General features: G+C 41.4%; 1 protein-coding gene and 2 long non-coding RNA genes across 6 annotated transcripts in view; 1 reads left to right on the plus strand and 2 right to left on the minus strand.

The window, feature by feature from the left end:
- The window catches only part of LOC103479318 (SPRY domain-containing SOCS box protein 4-like), an 81,653-nt gene that overhangs the window by 14,115 nt on the left and 49,719 nt on the right, over positions 1 to 17,819 (plus strand). Inside the window, exon 1 of one of the 4 annotated variants that reach the window (XM_081598637.1) lies at positions 15,819 to 15,982. The exons of the other annotated variants lie outside the window; for them this stretch is intronic. The gene's annotated coding sequence lies outside the window, so the exon portion shown is untranslated. Of the gene's footprint in view, positions 1 to 15,818; positions 15,983 to 17,819 lie in introns of those variants that run through there. 4 annotated transcript variants of the gene reach the window in all.
- On the minus strand, positions 2,111 to 4,730 carry LOC145548081 (uncharacterized). Its single transcript, XR_014084374.1, has 2 exons — positions 2,741 to 4,730; positions 2,111 to 2,531 (listed from the first exon to the last, which is right to left on the minus strand). It is a non-coding gene; the product is annotated as an uncharacterized LOC145548081 (long non-coding RNA).
- Positions 9,597 to 10,603, minus strand: LOC145548103 (uncharacterized). Its single transcript, XR_014084397.1, has 2 exons — positions 10,227 to 10,603; positions 9,597 to 10,017 (listed from the first exon to the last, which is right to left on the minus strand). It is a non-coding gene; the product is annotated as an uncharacterized LOC145548103 (long non-coding RNA).

Below are 17,819 nucleotides of genomic sequence, written 5' to 3' on the forward strand. Positions count from 1 at the left end.
GAGATTGGTCTCAACATCCTCGCAAACTCACCCTCTAAATGAGGGAGGAAGGCCAGATAACGATCAAAAGTTGTCAGTTTAGGAAAACTAATGGAACCTTAAACAAAGGGTGTAACATACGGGTGCATCTCATCATCATATCATTGAGAAGTGTTTTATTTCAGTGCTTCAATTCGAAAAGTTGAACACATGCGGATTCATTATGATATATTTTGAGTTTTTATTTCTGTCCGTTAGGTTAATATGGCTCACAAGTAATGAGAGCCCAACATTTGGATTTATAGATTGAAGTGTTTTATAATTGAAAATATTTTATTCCAGGAAAGTAACGTTATGTTCTGCAATGTTAGCAGTAAGACGGCTAACTTGAAAGTTATCCACAAGAAGGCTGGGCCAGTGTTAAAGAAGCTGACTCTTCACAGAGTGCCCTGAACAAACATTTCAGCAGAGAGTGGAGTGGAAGCACAAGGTGTGGTCTCAGCGGTTTAAGAGCCGCCACACAGCCATATCCACAACATGGGCTACAACCGTAGTATTCCTCGGGTTAAGCCAGAGACGACGTCAGAAACGTCCTGGGCTAAAAGGACTAAATTTATGTTCAGAGTCCAGAGGAAACTGTGAGAGGGCTCAGTATCCAGTTGGTTTGAGGTCCAGTGTGAAGCTTCCACTGTGATTTACCAAGTCCAAAGTAAAAGCAGAAATTCACCAGGAAGTGCTCTTCATACCTCCCTCCGCTCGGGAGTTTAACGCCGATGCTGATGTTATTTTCCAGCAGAGAAAGAAACTGAAGTTTGTGTTTCGTTTGGTGTAATCCGTGATGATGAACATGGAATATCTCACTGTGCATAATGAATCTGTCTTTATTTTCTTTGATTTACTGAAATAAAGGACTGTTTCTGATTACATTGTAGTTTATTGAGATGCATCTGTAGGTTTTAACGAGGAGAAAAGGAAGGATACGTGTCAGGTCTCACGCTCGCACAGCAGGGAAACAGCAAGTGTACTGCAGGTTGCAGCTTGCAGCCGGTCATTCCTACTCCCTTCAGTTCAGTCCTCTAGAGTTGAGGCTTGGAGGAGCAAAGGTGTGACTCATTGACTCTTTGACGGACAGAACTGAGTCAAGGGGAAACAGTCGCCAGGAGTTATGTTTTGTTGCTGGAACTAGCTTGCTAGAAAGGTAGAGATGCGTAAAGAGAGCTGTGCAAGAACAGAGAAACCAAATTAGAGCTGAACTGGAGAGTAGAAGCTGTTAGAAGCAGCGGTGAAAAGCAAGGAGGAGGAATAAAAGCTACTTCAGACCAATGTGCTTTTTGGGGAAAAAAACAAGGAGGTTGTTGGACTTAAAGAGGCAAGAGGAAGTAAAGAGAGAAATAAGGTGAACTGGAGGTCAGAAGGAAGCGAACCGAACTTTGCATTTTGAGGAAGGCTTACAGTATTCTCTGAGTGATTTCAGACTGCGTGAAGGGTAAGGAAGGAGGAAGATGACTGCTTAGATGAGAGAGATGTGAGAACATGTGGGAGACACTTAAACAGGATATGAGGAGGATGAATGGAAAGGGCGCGCAGTGGAGGATATTACTGCACACTCACTGATGTCTGTGTGGAGGCGAGGAACAACCCTCCAAACACAGGACATACATAAACATCTATTTTATAGCTACATCAGGTCAGTCAGTCCTTGTCTTTATTTAGCTCCAAAAAATACGCTGAAAATGTAACTCTGTTGGCCCAGACATGCTGTCTGAGTTTAACCTAAACGGGGACGTCTGAATTCTGGCTACTTTAGCATATTTGAGACATTGGTAAAGGTCTTCATGTTGACATCGATTCACCCATTTACCCTCCAAACATGTTTTCATGCTGTTTAGAAGGCAGTGGGGTTTTGGGAATCAGTGTGAAAAGCCTGGAAAATAAGGGATTTATTTTAGTGTTGTAGTCTAGGGTCCTTCCTTCCTTCCTTCCTTCCTTCCTTCCTTCCTTCCTTCCTTCCTTCCTTCCTTCCTTCCTTCTGTAGTATATTTAAAGAATGCCATATGAATAAATGGATCAATTGGGCTGGTTTCTCAGAAGACTAGCACTCGACTCATGAAGGAGACACGGAGTCTGAAGATTTGCAGTGTGCCAGTGTGTTATATTGATGGTGAAAGACAACAATACATATAAATCCAACAAGAAAAACAGACATTTAAAAGGCCATACAAAAACAAAACATGCGCAATACTAGGGAAGAAAACAAACAAACAAAACCAAAGTAAATTAATCCCCACAGTTGACCAAGCCCACACCCTTCAGTCCGTTGACCCCAAGCTGGGGTAATCAAATCCCAAGACAGGCTGACTCTGGGTAAGGTGCTTGCCTTGATGTGGTTTAGGTCCCAGGTGGGAAATCCGAAATCAAGATGAGACAGAAAAAGTTCTCAGGCTACAAGGAGCCTCCTACCATCCTGGCAGGAGAGCGGAAGTCTTCACACACGTAGTGCAATCTTTTTCTTATGGCTCTAGGCCTGGACATTTAGCTCGCCATCTTCTGGCCTGTACAAATAAACAGGACCAATAAACTTTGAAATCCAATTCAATCATTCTGATGTGTACACAAATCTATATTCAATAAATATCAAGTTCATTATCAATCCAATCAATATCCTATTTAGAGACATTAAAACTTCATTATTCAACCCAGTGTTGGTTCACTCAACCCCACACAACCAAGCATATTGCTAACCGCTACGTCAAACACTCACCAGATCCGCCGGTTGCTCTACATACAACTGACATCTCTCCTGGCTGGTCTGGTGGTAATCGGCTCCTATGGCGCCATTATAGTTAGACGATTTTTATATAGAATAAAATAAGGTGAAGAATATAAAGAATAACGCTCAACAAACCTGTAGCTCAGCTCTGCTCTGCTCAGCTCCCCCCAATGCATCTAGTGTTCAAACTTCCTGCTCAAATTAATATAGCCAGCCAATAGGCTGCAATACAACATGTGACCTTAGAAACTGGGCAGTGATTGGTTGCTTCATAGTCTCGTGAGAGCGACACTATTACCAGGATTATCACGTGATTTAATGACGAGTTTGAGAGACCGGTGAAAGCTAGAAATTTACACCCGGGCTACACCCTCCCCCCTTAAATCCATGCAACACCGATGCATGCTATACCACCTGGATATTAGAATATATGGGAGCAGATGCAGGTTCAATAAACATTTCATCATAAGCAGTTGCTATACTATGCAAAAGGGTTTTCACTACAGAAGCTAGTGGTTTGCCTAAAGCAGAATACTGCAGACGCTGGACTGGTTTTGGCTGTCGACTAGATCGACGAATTGGCTGTTCAGCTTCTAATTCTCCAGTAACCTCACGAGTGGCTATAGGTGATTCAGCGGAATGCGATGAGGATGTGGTTGAATTAAGTAACGTCTCTACCGGGCCATGAGACTCCAAATTTTCCTCAGGGGGACTCAGCTCAGGTTCAAGTAGATCTTTAGGGTCCATCTGATCATCTCCTGAAGAAACGTTTTCCTGGTCCGATGGTGGGTCCATAGCATCCAACAGTAGAGACGACTCGCCATCAGGTGAAGGAATCCGCATCTCTGTTTCAGTTTCTGTAACCCTGCTCATGGGCTGGGTAGGGATTGTTCCCTCAACACTGACCTTCACAGGTGACAAAACTGAGAACCGAGGCACACTCCACTCATCTTCCTCATCCAGGCTCTCTTCCAGGTCCTCTGTTGGTTCCTGGAGACTGCGGGTATGAGGTCTACAAGTAGGTGTAGAAATTGGCTGATCAACTTCTTCAATCTGGGGAAGAAATCCACAAGGGAGAAGAAGGTCACGGTGCAGAGTTCGGGTCCCTCCAGTGGGATCCGCTTCTGGTCTTACAACATACACAGGAAGATCACCCATACTACCAACCACCACATAAACATTTGTCTCCCATTTATCCTCCAGTTTATGCTTGCCTCTGAACCTCACATTTCTCACTAATACCCGGTCACCTTCTTCAAGATGGGCTGGTTTCACTCTTTGATCAAAACGAATCTTGTTTCTTCTTGCCATCTTTTCTGCATTTTTGGAAACTAACTGGAAACTTTCCTTCAGCCGAGAACGCAGATTCTGCACATACTGAGAATGTGATTGAGCTGAGGGACTTTTGACAGGCAAGTTAAAGGCAATGTCAACAGGAAGTCTTGGGCAGCGACCGAACATCAACTCATATGGAGTAAAGCCTGTGACCTCATTTCGGGTGCAATTGTACGCATGCACAAGTGGTTTGACGTACTCTTTCCACCTAGTTTTCTGCTCTGGCTCCAATGTACCCAACATGCTGAGCAAAGTTCTATTGAACCGTTCAACAGGGTTCCCACGAGGATGGTATGGCGTGGTGTGCGACTTTTTAATGCCAGCAATGTTGCAGAGCTCTTTGATGAGGTGAGACTCAAAATCAGGCCCTTGGTCTGTGTGCAGGCGTTCTGGAAACCCATAATGCACAATAAAATTCTCCCACAGACATTTTGCGATAGTCTTTGCTTTTTGATTGGCTGTTGGAAAGGCCATAGCATACTTGGTGAAATGGTCTGTGAGGACAAGGATGTTTTTAGTGTTGCTTTTATCAGGTTCAACTGATAGAAAATCCATGCACAGGAGCTCAAGTGGCCGGCTGGTCTGGATGGTCACTAATGGTGCAGCTCGTTCTGGCAGGGCTTTCCGGCGAATGCAGCGATTGCAAGTTTTAATCTTGTTTTTAACATTTACAGACATGCGGGGCCAAAAAAATCGCGATCTTACAAGGTCAAGTGTTCTTTCAATCCCCATGTGGCCCATATCATCATGGAGACTTGAAAGGACAACAGGACGACATTCCTCTGGCAACACAAGCTGAAATGATAAAATCTCACCATCCTGTCTTCTTCTGTACAAGATGTCATCTCTTAATTCAAGACGATTCCATTCTCTCATCAGAAGAGGAAGGTCAGGAAGTTCAGCTCTAGCTGTTGGAGGGATCTTTTCTCCCGTTTCAAGCTGATGAATAACTTCTCTCAAAACAGGATCAGCTCTCTGTTTCTCCCTGATGTCATGAAGGGACAATGATGGAAGCACCGACAATCCTTGAAACTCATCAACATACAAATCAGGAAGGACTGTAGGAGTTATACTCATCGTTTCCACCAGAGTAATGTTTCTTTCCAAAGGACCATCAGGACTTTGGCTTCTCAGCAGACAGCTGTGGCAAATGGCTCCAACCACATCAGGGGTGAGTTCTGCAGTATCCTCTGGTTTATCCATATGTGCTGTGATGAACTGTTGCACCATAGCCCATTCTCTCTGTGGATCAGGTGTCTGGGGGTGTGGCCTCCTAGAGAGGGCATCAGCATCACTGTTTTGGCTGCCTGCACGATACTGCAATTTAAAATCATATGTAGACAGCGCAGCAAGCCATCGATGACTAGCAGCATCAAGTTTAGCAGAGGTCAAGACATATGTTAATGGATTGTTATCCGTAATGACAGTGAATCTGGAGCCATAAAGATAGTCATGGAATTTTTCAGTTACGCTCCATTTTAAAGCTAAAAATTCCAATTTATGGGCTGGATATCTGGCTTCACTGGCAGACAACCCACGACTGGCATATGCTATAACTCGTAGCTTTCCCTCTTGTTCTTGATAAAGAGCAGCTCCAAGCCCGATGGTGCTAGCATCTGTATGCAATATGTAAGGTTGACTTGGGTTGGCAAAACCGAGTACTGGGGCTGTCGTCAATCTGTCAATCAATATGTCAAAAGCAGATTGACACTGTGCAGTCCACCTTTCATTAAAAGGTTGCTTTACATCATAGCTTTTATCTAGAATGTTTGCTTTGCGGCCCTGTTTGCGGGTAGAGGGGTACCCTTTTGTCAGGTCATTCAAAGGTTTAGCAATAGCGGCGTAGCCATTAATGAACCTGCGGTAATAACCTGCGAAGCCAAGAAACGATCGTAGTTCTTTTAAAGTTTGCGGAACTGGCCAGGATTTTAAGGCACTAATCTTTTCCGGATCTGTTTCAACTCCATGTTCAGAAACTATATGACCCAAATAACGCACAGATGTTTGGAAAAACTTGCATTTCTGTGGTGATAATTTAAGACCATAATTTCTGAGTCGATGCAACACTTTTATCAACCTACTCTCATGCTCCTCTAGGGTGTCAGAGAAAATGATCAAATCATCCAAGAAGACCAAAACTTCTTTTAAGTGCAAATCACCCATGCACTTCTCCATAAGGCGTTGGAAAGTGCTAGGTGCATTCGTCACACCCTGGGGCATTCTATTGAATTCCCAGAACCCAAGTGGAGTCACAAATGCTGTTTTAGGCTTATCACTTTCCTCCATTTGTATCTGATAATATCCTGACTTCAAGTCAAGAACACTGAACCATCGTGAACCAGTGAGAGCCGAAAATGACTCTTCCAGATTTGGTAATGCATAAGCATCCTTTACCGTTTGGAGGTTCAACTTTCTATAATCTATACAAAGCCGAACATCCCCATTCTTCTTTCGAACGACTACGATCGGTGAAGAGAATGGAGATTCTGATTCTCTTATTACTCCCGTCTCCAGAAGATCTCGCAAATGATTGCGAACAGCCTCAATATCATTTGGATGGATAGGGCGAGCACGATGTTTAAATGGAGTCTCATCATGAAGATGGATGTGATGCTTCACCCGATCAGTACATCCAAAGTCGAGGTCATGATGGGAAAACACTTCTGGAATTTCTCTGAGTTTAGCAATCACTCGTTCTTTCCAATCAGGAGGAATTGGAGAATTTCCAAATTCAAATTGGAGATCAACTTTGTCAGTGTTCTTGAGCTGCGCACTACAGCAGGAAACCTCAGACAGAAGCTGTGGTGATACTGTGATTTCTGCAATAGAAGCAGATGGTGACAATGTTATGCTGTGGTTCGACTCATTTGTGATAACCACTGGAATCTTGGGAGGTGCATGTTTAGGCAATGACACCAAACAACTTTTCACACATAAACCTCCTGGCAAGGGGTAGAAGGCTGTTCAACTAAAGCCCAACTGCTAACTGGCAGCAAGCTGGTACAGGCATAGCCTTCTAGAACGATGGTATGGCCTGCTGGAAAAATAACAGGTGACTCACTGCCTAGTCCTACATCACATACACTGGACTCTTGGGTTTGCTGGTGACGTAACTGAAGCAGCTGAAGAACTACTTTGTAGCCATACTTAGCTGGGCTAAAGCTAGCATTTTCATCTTTAAAATGCTCGTCATATAAGGAATCAAGGGTGTTCATTCCAATCAGAACTTGAGTCTGAGTTCCACTTTTAACATCTGGAACCACAAGCGCCAAAGTACAAACGTCCAAATCTGTACCAACAAACTCTTTAGGAAAAATGACTGACATTTCTATGTAACCCAAGTATGGGACAGCTTGGCCTGCGGCTCCTTCTATTTGCAACAACTCATTTAATGGTTTCACTGGTTGATGAGAAAAATACTGATTATAGAAAGAAACTGGTATTGTGGTCACTTGCGATCCAGTATCTAACAGGCATTGAACTAAGTGACCAGCTATTGTTACTTGACCAGTACATTTTGAGCCAATCAGCCCTTGTGGCAACTTTGTAGCCTCTGAGGTTACTTGAAACAGATTGGTGCATCTTATAGGTGTCTGCTTGGTGGGACTTTTCTGGTCCTCTGCAGTTCCCGTTTGTCCCTCAACAAGAACTGGGTTCAGTTTAACGGCAGAGCATTGTGAGGGTTCATTTTCTGCCATTTTTTCTGTTTTTCCACAAATTGCTTCTTCTTGGCAACAACAAGTGAAGGATTAGGAGGATTGTCACATTTTGGTCTTATATGTCCATCTTCTCCACAATTATAGCAGTAACCTGGCTTGGGTGGTAAAACTGCAGTTTTTTGAGAAGATTGAGATGAACTTTTGCTAATCTGCGAAGGCTGCTTGAACTTGGAAACATGCACAGATTTCGGCAAAACGGACTGTTTCTGACCAGCCTGTGCTGTTGTAAGAGCAACCAACTGTTTCTGTACATCAGCTAACTGCTTAGCAAGTTGTTGGGTGATGCTAGTCAGGTTATCATAAGCACTCTTTTCTTCAGCTGATGTACAAACATGTGACTGCACGCTAACTCTGGGTTTACTGGAACCTAAATGCTGTTTCATGCGCTGGGCTTTAGCAGCTTCTCTGTCTTCTTCTGTTCGCAGCAACAGTAACAGCTCTGCAAAAGATGGTGGGTTTGCCTTACGCTGCTTAAGTTGGAGCTCAGAGATTAAAGAGTTATTCCAGCAACCACGACAGAATTGATTCAGTAAATGTTTTTCAAAATCAACAGCCAATACTCCACCCCTCCTTACAGCATGGTTCAAAGTCACTTGTAAGCGTTGAAGATAAACTGATGGCTTTTCACCTGCATCTTGAAACAACTCCATAAACTTTGCATACAGTTCGTCTCCATCTTGGACTGTTCCATAGGCAGAATCAAGAATTTTAAGATAACTTACAGGAGGTGCATCTGGTTGAAGGTGTTTAACCATGTCAGCAGCTGGTGGAAATAGACTGTCAAAAATCTTTCTGGAACGCTGCAGGTCTGATACAGCCGGGTCTCTTAACAAAAGGTCTACAACAGATCGCCAAGTTTCATAATCTGTTTCGTGTGAAGGTCTTGGGGTTCGACCAGAAAATGATCTCAATTTTAATGAGGACATATGTATTGCATTGTCTTCGCTTTTCATGATGTGTTCAACCACATACCTTTGCACTCCAGGCGGGTTGAGGGCTGAGAAGGACATGGCTGGCAAAGCTCCAGAGGCTTGTGATGTGTTCCCCGTTACGGGTTCAGGATTGTCTTGTGGCAGCTCCCTGTCTGCAGTGACTTCTTCCAATTTGAGAAAATCAGTATCCTTCGTTGTCATCTGCGGTGTTGTACTGGGAGTAGCCATGACTGACTCCTCTTTATCCGGCAAAGACTTCAAAGAAGCTGGACCAAGTTCAGTAATTGACCGGCCCAGTAGAGACATTACACTCTGAAGAACATCTGTGTAATCCTGACCTGTGAGCTTAGCCAAATTTTTCATTTCATTCAAGTAAGCTTGAGTTTTTTCTTTGGTTTCTAACTCAGAACAAACCACTGAAAGTTCTTCAATTTCATAACTAATGTTTCCAGTTTGACACTTATACGAGTATGGCAAGATTTTACGCAACCTCTCTAATGCATTTCCTGACACAAACTCAAAAATTATACAATCATGAAAATCTGAGTCAGAATCAGTTACAAATTTGAACTTTTCCATTGGTCCATAACCAGTCAAAAAGTCAGCTACTTCATTATCAGCTTCTGTGTTTGTTGCATATCTAATCAACACTGCATTAGGTATTTTAACCTCATATTTCATCAAAATGTCCATACTGGCAAAAAAACTGCAATTCTTCAGCTCTCTACTGCCTCCTCCTGGCTAGCTTGCCAGAAATAAGTGTAGTATATTTAAAGAATGCCATATGAATAAATGGATCAATTGGGCTGGTTTCTCAGAAGACTAGCACTCGACTCATGAAGGAGACACGGAGTCTGAAGATTTGCAGTGTGCCAGTGTGTTATATTGATGGTGAAAGACAACAATACATATAAATCCAACAAGAAAAACAGACATTTAAAAGGCCATACAAAAACAAAACATGCGCAATACTAGGGAAGAAAACAAACAAACAAAACCAAAGTAAATTAATCCCCACAGTTGACCAAGCCCACACCCTTCAGTCCGTTGACCCCAAGCTGGGGTAATCAAATCCCAAGACAGGCTGACTCTGGGTAAGGTGCTTGCCTTGATGTGGTTTAGGTCCCAGGTGGGAAATCCGAAATCAAGATGAGACAGAAAAAGTTCTCAGGCTACAAGGAGCCTCCTACCATCCTGGCAGGAGAGCGGAAGTCTTCACACACGTAGTGCAATCTTTTTCTTATGGCTCTAGGCCTGGACATTTAGCTCGCCATCTTCTGGCCTGTACAAATAAACAGGACCAATAAACTTTGAAATCCAATTCAATCATTCTGATGTGTACACAAATCTATATTCAATAAATATCAAGTTCATTATCAATCCAATCAATATCCTATTTAGAGACATTAAAACTTCATTATTCAACCCAGTGTGGGTTCACTCAACCCCACACAACCAAGCATATTGCTAACCGCTACGTCAAACACTCACCAGATCCGCCGGTTGCTCTACATACAACTGACATCTCTCCTGGCTGGTCTGGTGGTAATCGGCTCCTATGGCGCCATTATAGTTAGACGATTTTTATATAGAATAAAATAAGGTGAAGAATATAAAGAATAACGCTCAACAAACCTGTAGCTCAGCTCTGCTCTGCTCAGCTCCCCCCAATGCATCTAGTGTTCAAACTTCCTGCTCAAATTAATATAGCCAGCCAATAGGCTGCAATACAACATGTGACCTTAGAAACTGGGCAGTGATTGGTTGCTTCATAGTCTCGTGAGAGCGACACTATTACCAGGATTATCACGTGATTTAATGACGAGTTTGAGAGACCGGTGAAAGCTAGAAATTTACACCCGGGCTACACTTCCTTCCTTCCTTCCTTCCTTCCTTCCTTCCTTCCTTCCTTCCTTCCTTCCTTCCTTCCTTCCTTCCTTCCTTCCTTCCTTCCTTCCTTCCTTCCTTCCTTCCTTCCTTCCTTCCTTCCTTCCTTCCTTCCTTCCTTCCTTCCTTCCTTCCTTCCTTCCTTCCTTCCTTCCTTCCTTCCTTCCTTCCTTCCTTCCTTCCTTCCTTCCTTCCTTCCTTCCTTCCTTCCTTCCTTCCTTCCTTCCTTCCTTCCTTCCTTCCTTCCTTCCTTCCTTCCTTCCTTCCTTCCTTCCTTCCTTCCTTCCTTCCTTCCTTCCTCCCTCCCTCCCTCCCTCCCTCCCTCCCTCCCTCCCTCCTTTCCTAGCAGCGGTGCTTATGACTGTGCCCCTGTGCATCCCTCTCATCTAATGCTCATTGTTTAAATGAATAGCTGACTTCTTTAATACATATTTGACAATTAAATGTGACACCATCTATTAAAATTAATGTATTTATTAAAATGATCCCTTAGGCTAACCTTCACATTTATAGCTGTGTCATTGTGATGAAACACTTGTGTAACTAACCTGGATCTATGGATTTCCTGTGTTGAGTGTTACAGGCTTGAATTGCTCTGTTTGTTGGGTCGTTGTGTGCCTCCAGTACAGGTCTGACCTCCTTTGCCACGTATGATTTAAATGTGTGACATCAAAGCCTTTTCACACTGAACCAGTAAAGTGTGAAGGCCAAAGTCTGTGACTCAGCCGTTCTCTGACCTCTCCCGCCTTTGTGTAAGAGTTACTTTGTTTCCTGTGTTCATCTGTAAAGCATCCGTCACAGTCTGGCATGTTGTTACTGTCCCATGGAGGCCGACTGTTGTAGTAGTGGACAGAATGAAAAGGCAACATACTCCAAGCAGTCCAGTTCATTTTCCTGACCACTCGGCTGAAGTTTTGGCTTGCTTCGTGAAAGATCCGCCACAGTCCGGGAGGTTCTGCTGGGCAGCTGTTCCAGCCCCCCTACCACGACAGGCGATCGGGCACGCCTCACCGCCACCATGTGTGAGCTTTCATCGGGCCACTTCACAGCCCTCTGAGCGGAAACCAGACCACCACCACATGCCGCACACCGCCGCCACGCAGACAGTGACGCACACACGGGAATGATTATGGGACACAGGCAGACCCTCGCAGACTTGCAAACACATGTCAACTTAGAACAGACCACAGTTTGATGAGGTGTGTCATCAGTCGGAGTGGAATGGATCCCACCATGATTAATGTGTTTGAGACTGATGCAGAAATGGTTAGCAGTTTGTAATTACTTCACCGCATAAAATCAGTCACTGCAACGTAAAACGAAGTGGTCGCTGCACTCGATGCGCCGCTAATATTATCCGGCAGTCTTGTTTTCGGTGTGTGTCTGGAGAAGGGTAAGCCTTTCTTTAAACCACGTTCATATTTATTTATTTATGCGTACTGTACAGTAGCTCAGGCTTGACATGGAGCAACAATTCCAGTGCTGCCTGGTGTCAGTCAGAGTGCCTGAGTGTCCTGATGTAGAAATGTTGAAGCTTCATTTTGGATCCCTTCATATTTCCTTCCACTTGTTTCTCTTAGACACAGAATAGGACATTTTTAAATGTTACACATCAACATATGAATATAATTTTTTTTCTTAAACATTATTGTAAACAATTCTCATAAACGGCAAGTATTGATCAAATTAAGCTGTTACCAGTTATTAATAAAGAATTAAAGGCAGGTGGGAGTAGTGAGCTAAGATGCAACACTGGGCTGCCTTTATGTTCTATGTTTACTTTGGTTTTCTGACCCAATAATTAGATTATAATGGACATTTTTGCAGTTGTCTTTTAATGTTGGCGCCAACCAAGCAGAAATAGATATTAAATATTAAATTAACCTAACCCTCAACCACCTAATACTGTCTTATTTTAACTTGTCACTATTTATTTATACCTTATTGTATATTTTTTGTTTCTTTTTTTTATTATTTATTATTATTGGATCCATGCAAAGGAATTTTGCTCAACATGTTCATTTCAAATGTTTAGCAGAATGAATATAAAGTCTGCATGTCATTTATAGAACAGAAAGGGTCAAAAATGTTTAAAATTCTAAACTACAAGCAATTCAGAGCTGCAGTTAAATTTATTGGGTATTTATTGCATGTTTTGGTAGCTTTCATTATCAAAATACTACTTAAGGCAGTTGAAATAATTGTTGCATTTCTGCCTTAAACAGCATCTATTGGTTCACGCTTTACATTTTTAATTCAATGTTTTGTGTAAATACTATGAAACTGCGGCATTTTTACTCAAGGTCACCACCCTGTTATATTCTCTTACCAGCTCATTGCTAACCTTATGTTGCCGTCTCTGCACAGAACTGGTGACGGTGCTGCACTCGCTCTTATGTCCACTTATAAACCACTGAACAGACACCAGTTTGATTTTCCAAGATGTATTTTGTAGCTCTTAGAGAAGAGTCTGAGCAGAAGTTTTTTGTCATCCTGTCTGGGATTGTTATTGTGAAATTATCTTTTGGGAAACAAAATAAAAACATAGGAAAAAACATAAAGGCGGAAAAAAGAACTGTCCAAGATAATAAAGGTGATGAGGACTCAGAGTAGCAGCTGTGAGTGGATGGGTGCTGAAGTGGTAGCATGGAGCAGCTACAGAGGTCTGAAGACAGGCAGCCACTTATGAACCAGCTGTTTTCTTCCACGCTGTTTCAACAGGTGTTTGTCTTCAAATGACAGAGCAATTTATGGCAACACTATTTGAGTTGCAGGGGGATACAAGGTGTTCTGTTTGCTTATCTGCATCTGTAACGGAGCTGTGCAATCATCCTGAATTAGTCAAAGGAACAGGAGGTGGCGGTGAAACAGGAGATTGTGTGCGTCTGGATCACAGTGTGCTTTTTGTTGTGTTTGGAGGGTCGGAGGTGGTAAGAATGTTGATTTGGGGGTAGAGATCGGCAATTATCCCTTTCAGGTTGCTCATTTGAGCAACTTTTTAATATTATTAAAGGGAAATGTCGTCTATTTGAGGACTATGAACATGTTTGTGTGTATTTATATGTGTGCTGAGGATTCTGACCCACTTATGATACTCTTTTATCTTTTATTATCTAGGTTTTTAAATCAATAAAAGCTGAATTATGCAAGCGGTTGCGCCTTTGATGACGGCTTTGAGTGTTGGCCAATTAATCAGTGAAAGTGTCTGGTTAAAATTGACTTAAAAGCTCTCTTGATTCCACTAAGCCTGAGATGCACTGCTTTGAAAAGCTGCGATATAATGTGCTTGAGGTGAAGTAATTGTCCAATACTTTTCCAACACCTTCTTTTCAAAGGAAAACCTTGCCCCCCAACACACAATTGAAAATTCCTGAAGTAATATCTTTCTTAATACAGGAGAGTGGCCCTAGGGAAATATTTGGTCATGTCACGGCTTAGAAAGAAGAGGAAAAACGACAGGGAGATGGAGTGATGGGGCCCGAAGAGGAGATAAGGGAACGATGAAGCAGATAAGAGGCTCATAGTTCTGTTCCTATATTCAGCTCTCAATATCCCTCCCTCTTATTCAATCCCTAACGGTAAAGACTCTCTGTGTAGGCTTCCACCGCACTGGTAAATCTCTCCTGCATCTGTGTCTGTGTACGTTTTCCTCCGTGCAATTCCTCGGGTCGTCATGGCAACATTAGATCACATGGTTTATAGGTGGTTTTTGTGATGTATAACGAGTGAAGGTCTTTGTTTTCACACAGAGGTGCTCATCAGTCTGACCTTTCCCCTCAGCTGATCAGGATTCATGAGGCTGCCTATTCTCCTGTGACTGACAGTGGCTTTCATCTCATTAAATCTGCCTTTGTTTGGTCTATAGCAGGAGATATAGCATGCAAACCAGAAGCTTCTTCCCTGACTTAAAAATATATATAAGATGGATGGGATATGATTACAAACAAGTGCAACTCCAGGTGCTAATCAGTGTCTATTGAAAATGTATCTTTCCATACTTACTGAAGATACACGGAGAAAGAAAGTATGGATCTAAATCAAATTGGAATCATTATCTAATCATTATCTAATTATCTAACTAGCTAACAATGATTAGCTGGTCTGTAACTCAAAAATCAAGTCTTTTCCCAATCAGTGAATACCAGATCTCATTAACAGCGACATGCTTTGGTGTGGAAGTTCTTACTTAAAGAGTAGGATTTGAAGTTAAAACATTTTAAATGTTAGTGAGGTTGTATAATGAAGTAAGAAGCTATGTAAAAGAAATAAAGACATTTCTGCACTTTTCTCAAGCTGAGAAAGTGTGAGTGCAATACTTTCTGGAGAAAACAGAAAGGCTAAACTGAATACAACTGAGATTTTTAAATGTTTACAGCCTTTTGGAAATGTCAGCACTAAGAAAGAAAACTGCATTTCCCAAGGAATGCGAAAGGAAACTTCAGTTTCAGTAATGCTAGCTGCTCTAGCTATGCTAACGCTGCTAATAGCTAAAGCCTAATTATAATGTCAATTCAGTTTTTTCTATTTTAAAATAATAGTGCAATAGTCGTGCAATTTTATTCTGCTTGTTTTAAAAAGAATGCGGAAGAAAACAATTTTTTTATTTCTATGTAATATTTGAAATGATTCTATTTTTTTTTCGTTTCGATAAATTTCACAACACTTACACTTAATAAAACAGCATTATTATTTAAATTGTAACTTCTACATCTATTTTAGAAATGAATCTGAATACAGATAACAGAGTCTTTATAAAATCTGATGCAGGCACAGCATTGTGAAATAAATATCTTCAAATTTGACTTTTCTACATTGCAGTAAAAACTAACACAAAAGTTATAGAGCAGAATTGTCCTCTCTAATACGTGTTATTCCTTAATCGGTTTACATCAAATTGTAAAAGCAGAGTAGAAAACTTCCAAGTGCGTCTCAGAGTGACTGAGGGTGTTGGAGAGGTTATGACAAAGATGGTTAGACTGACAGACGGGAAGAAAGTGACTCCTGTGGAGAGCTGCTAATCCCAAAGTTAAGTAGATTACTATCGCAGCCTGGTGCTCCATACCCGTCTGTCTGAAGGAAATGGAGCTGCTATAAGCTGCTAAGTTGCTGTGCACTGGGAACTGTGTGTACCAGAAAAGTGGCCAGTATCGCTCAGCTCCTGGACTCCTTTCTACCAGCGGTGTTTGTCACCTGTCAATCATAGCCGAGTTCTACTTCCTGTCGAGCTCTGCTCGTCTAAATCTATACCTGTTTTCAGGGAGCCTTAGGCTTATTGAAACAATTTTTTAAACGAAGGTTTTAGAAATTGTTTTAATGTGTGGAAAGTCTGCCATCAAACTCAATTTACTTCCAGATTCAAGGTAAGTTATTCCTTTGCTTAATGTTTTGTTGCTACCGTTTTTGATGCTAATCAAACTGGACGCAAGTTCTAAGTAAACTTTCAAAAGTAAAAATTTAAATCAACAATATTTGACTGTATTTTCGTTCATAAATGAAACATAATATATAGTGCAAATGTGTTTGAAGTTACAAATGAAAATCATTTCTAAGTTGTATGGCACATTTGTATCCAATCCTATTTAATACATAGAACCATCTTGTGCTGAAACTGCAGCTGGTATTTTATTTTTTTTTTGTAGGTTTTGTCTTTGCACATTCAGAGACTGACGTCTTTGCTTATTATTATCATTATTTTCAAAATTGCTAAAGCTCACTCAGATTGTATGGAGGGCGTTTGTGAGCATAAAGTCTTGCTGAAGACTTTCAGTTCAACTCTGGACTTTGGGGCACTCAGAAAAGCAGAATACTTTCTGCTTGGAGTTGGGTTGACTCACCTCTCTTTGTTATAACAATAAGTGTTCTCAGGTAGTGACACACAGACTCCAGCCGTCATTTTTTACCACCCTCCATTGTCATCTTTCACAGAGCTGTAGCTGCTGTTTGTCTGCAAATCAGTTACCAACAAAGACATATGCTGCAAGTTTTTCCGTTGAAATCTATGTACAAATCATATTTAGTCATGGTGTAGTTCAGTCTGCGCCTTGCTTAGTTTCACCTTAACATGTTGTTAGAATGATTAGTATCAGAGCTGCTGTCTCGGAGGATGACAACAAAACAAGCTTGTGACTACTCTGCTGACGGGGGTAATATCCCACTTTGTAAACGGCCTCTTTGTCTGGTGTGACATTTGCTAAATGGAAACCTTTGAATTTGATGGGAACTTTCAGCTGTTGTGAGAGACAGATGTCTTTTTTTTTCAATGTTCTTACCAAAGATAAACACGGCTTGCTGGCTGACTGCAGTATTGACAGCCTTTAGTGATTATTTTAGTTTTATTTGATTGGCCATTCACCTTTGACCCTAGCATATACCCGACCCCTATGTTTAATAGACATGTTGATGCCAATTAAGCACATACAGTGAGAGTTGTGCATAATTTCTGTGTAAACTATTATTATTATAAGTACTATATATGAGTGTGTGTGTGTGTGTGTGTGTGTGTGTGTGTGTGTGTGTGTGTGTGTGTGTGTGTGTGTGTGTGTGTGTGTGTGTGTAACATATAGATTTAGAGGCTGATTTCTTAATGTTGCATTAAATAAGTAAAAATATCTCAATATATTTATTTAACATTTTATTTCTTCTGGGGTTTTTTTCCAAGTAGATTTTCAAGATGGTGTAGAATCTCATCTGTCAGTTTTCACTGATAACTCAATCTGTACTGTCCTTGGAGCATGGCCCAGCCTTGCTATGTTTCATAATTTCCTACAAGTGTTTTCATATTTAAAAAAATAATAGATTGAAAAGCTTCTTTATAAAGTTGTGTATCTCATATTGAACACTTGTTTGGAATAGTAAAAGGCACATAAGGCTTCGGTAAGGAGCATATATAAAAAAAAAAACAGTTTAAAAGACAAATGTGAAAAATGTTGGTAAACTAGTCTAAAAAGCTGCTTCATTTAATCATGAAAATCACATGGTTAAGGTGTAATTAGAGAAAATGTACATCAAATGGCTCAATGAAAGGTGTTTTTTAGCAGTTAGCATAATTAGCACTCTGATCTTCAAAGCTGGCCCTGTGCATTTTTTAAATTTTACATACTCCTGCTTTATGTTCACGTTTTCCAAAAGGGAAACAATGTTCCCAATTTTTTGTATCCCACACCCTCCCGCTGTAATTAGAGTTTGGAAACTTAAAAT

This window comes from Poecilia reticulata, chromosome 17, assembly GCF_904066995.2.
Source record: "Poecilia reticulata chromosome 17, P_reticulata-male-v2, whole genome shotgun sequence".
Lineage (NCBI taxonomy): Eukaryota > Metazoa > Chordata > Actinopteri > Cyprinodontiformes > Poeciliidae > Poecilia > Poecilia reticulata.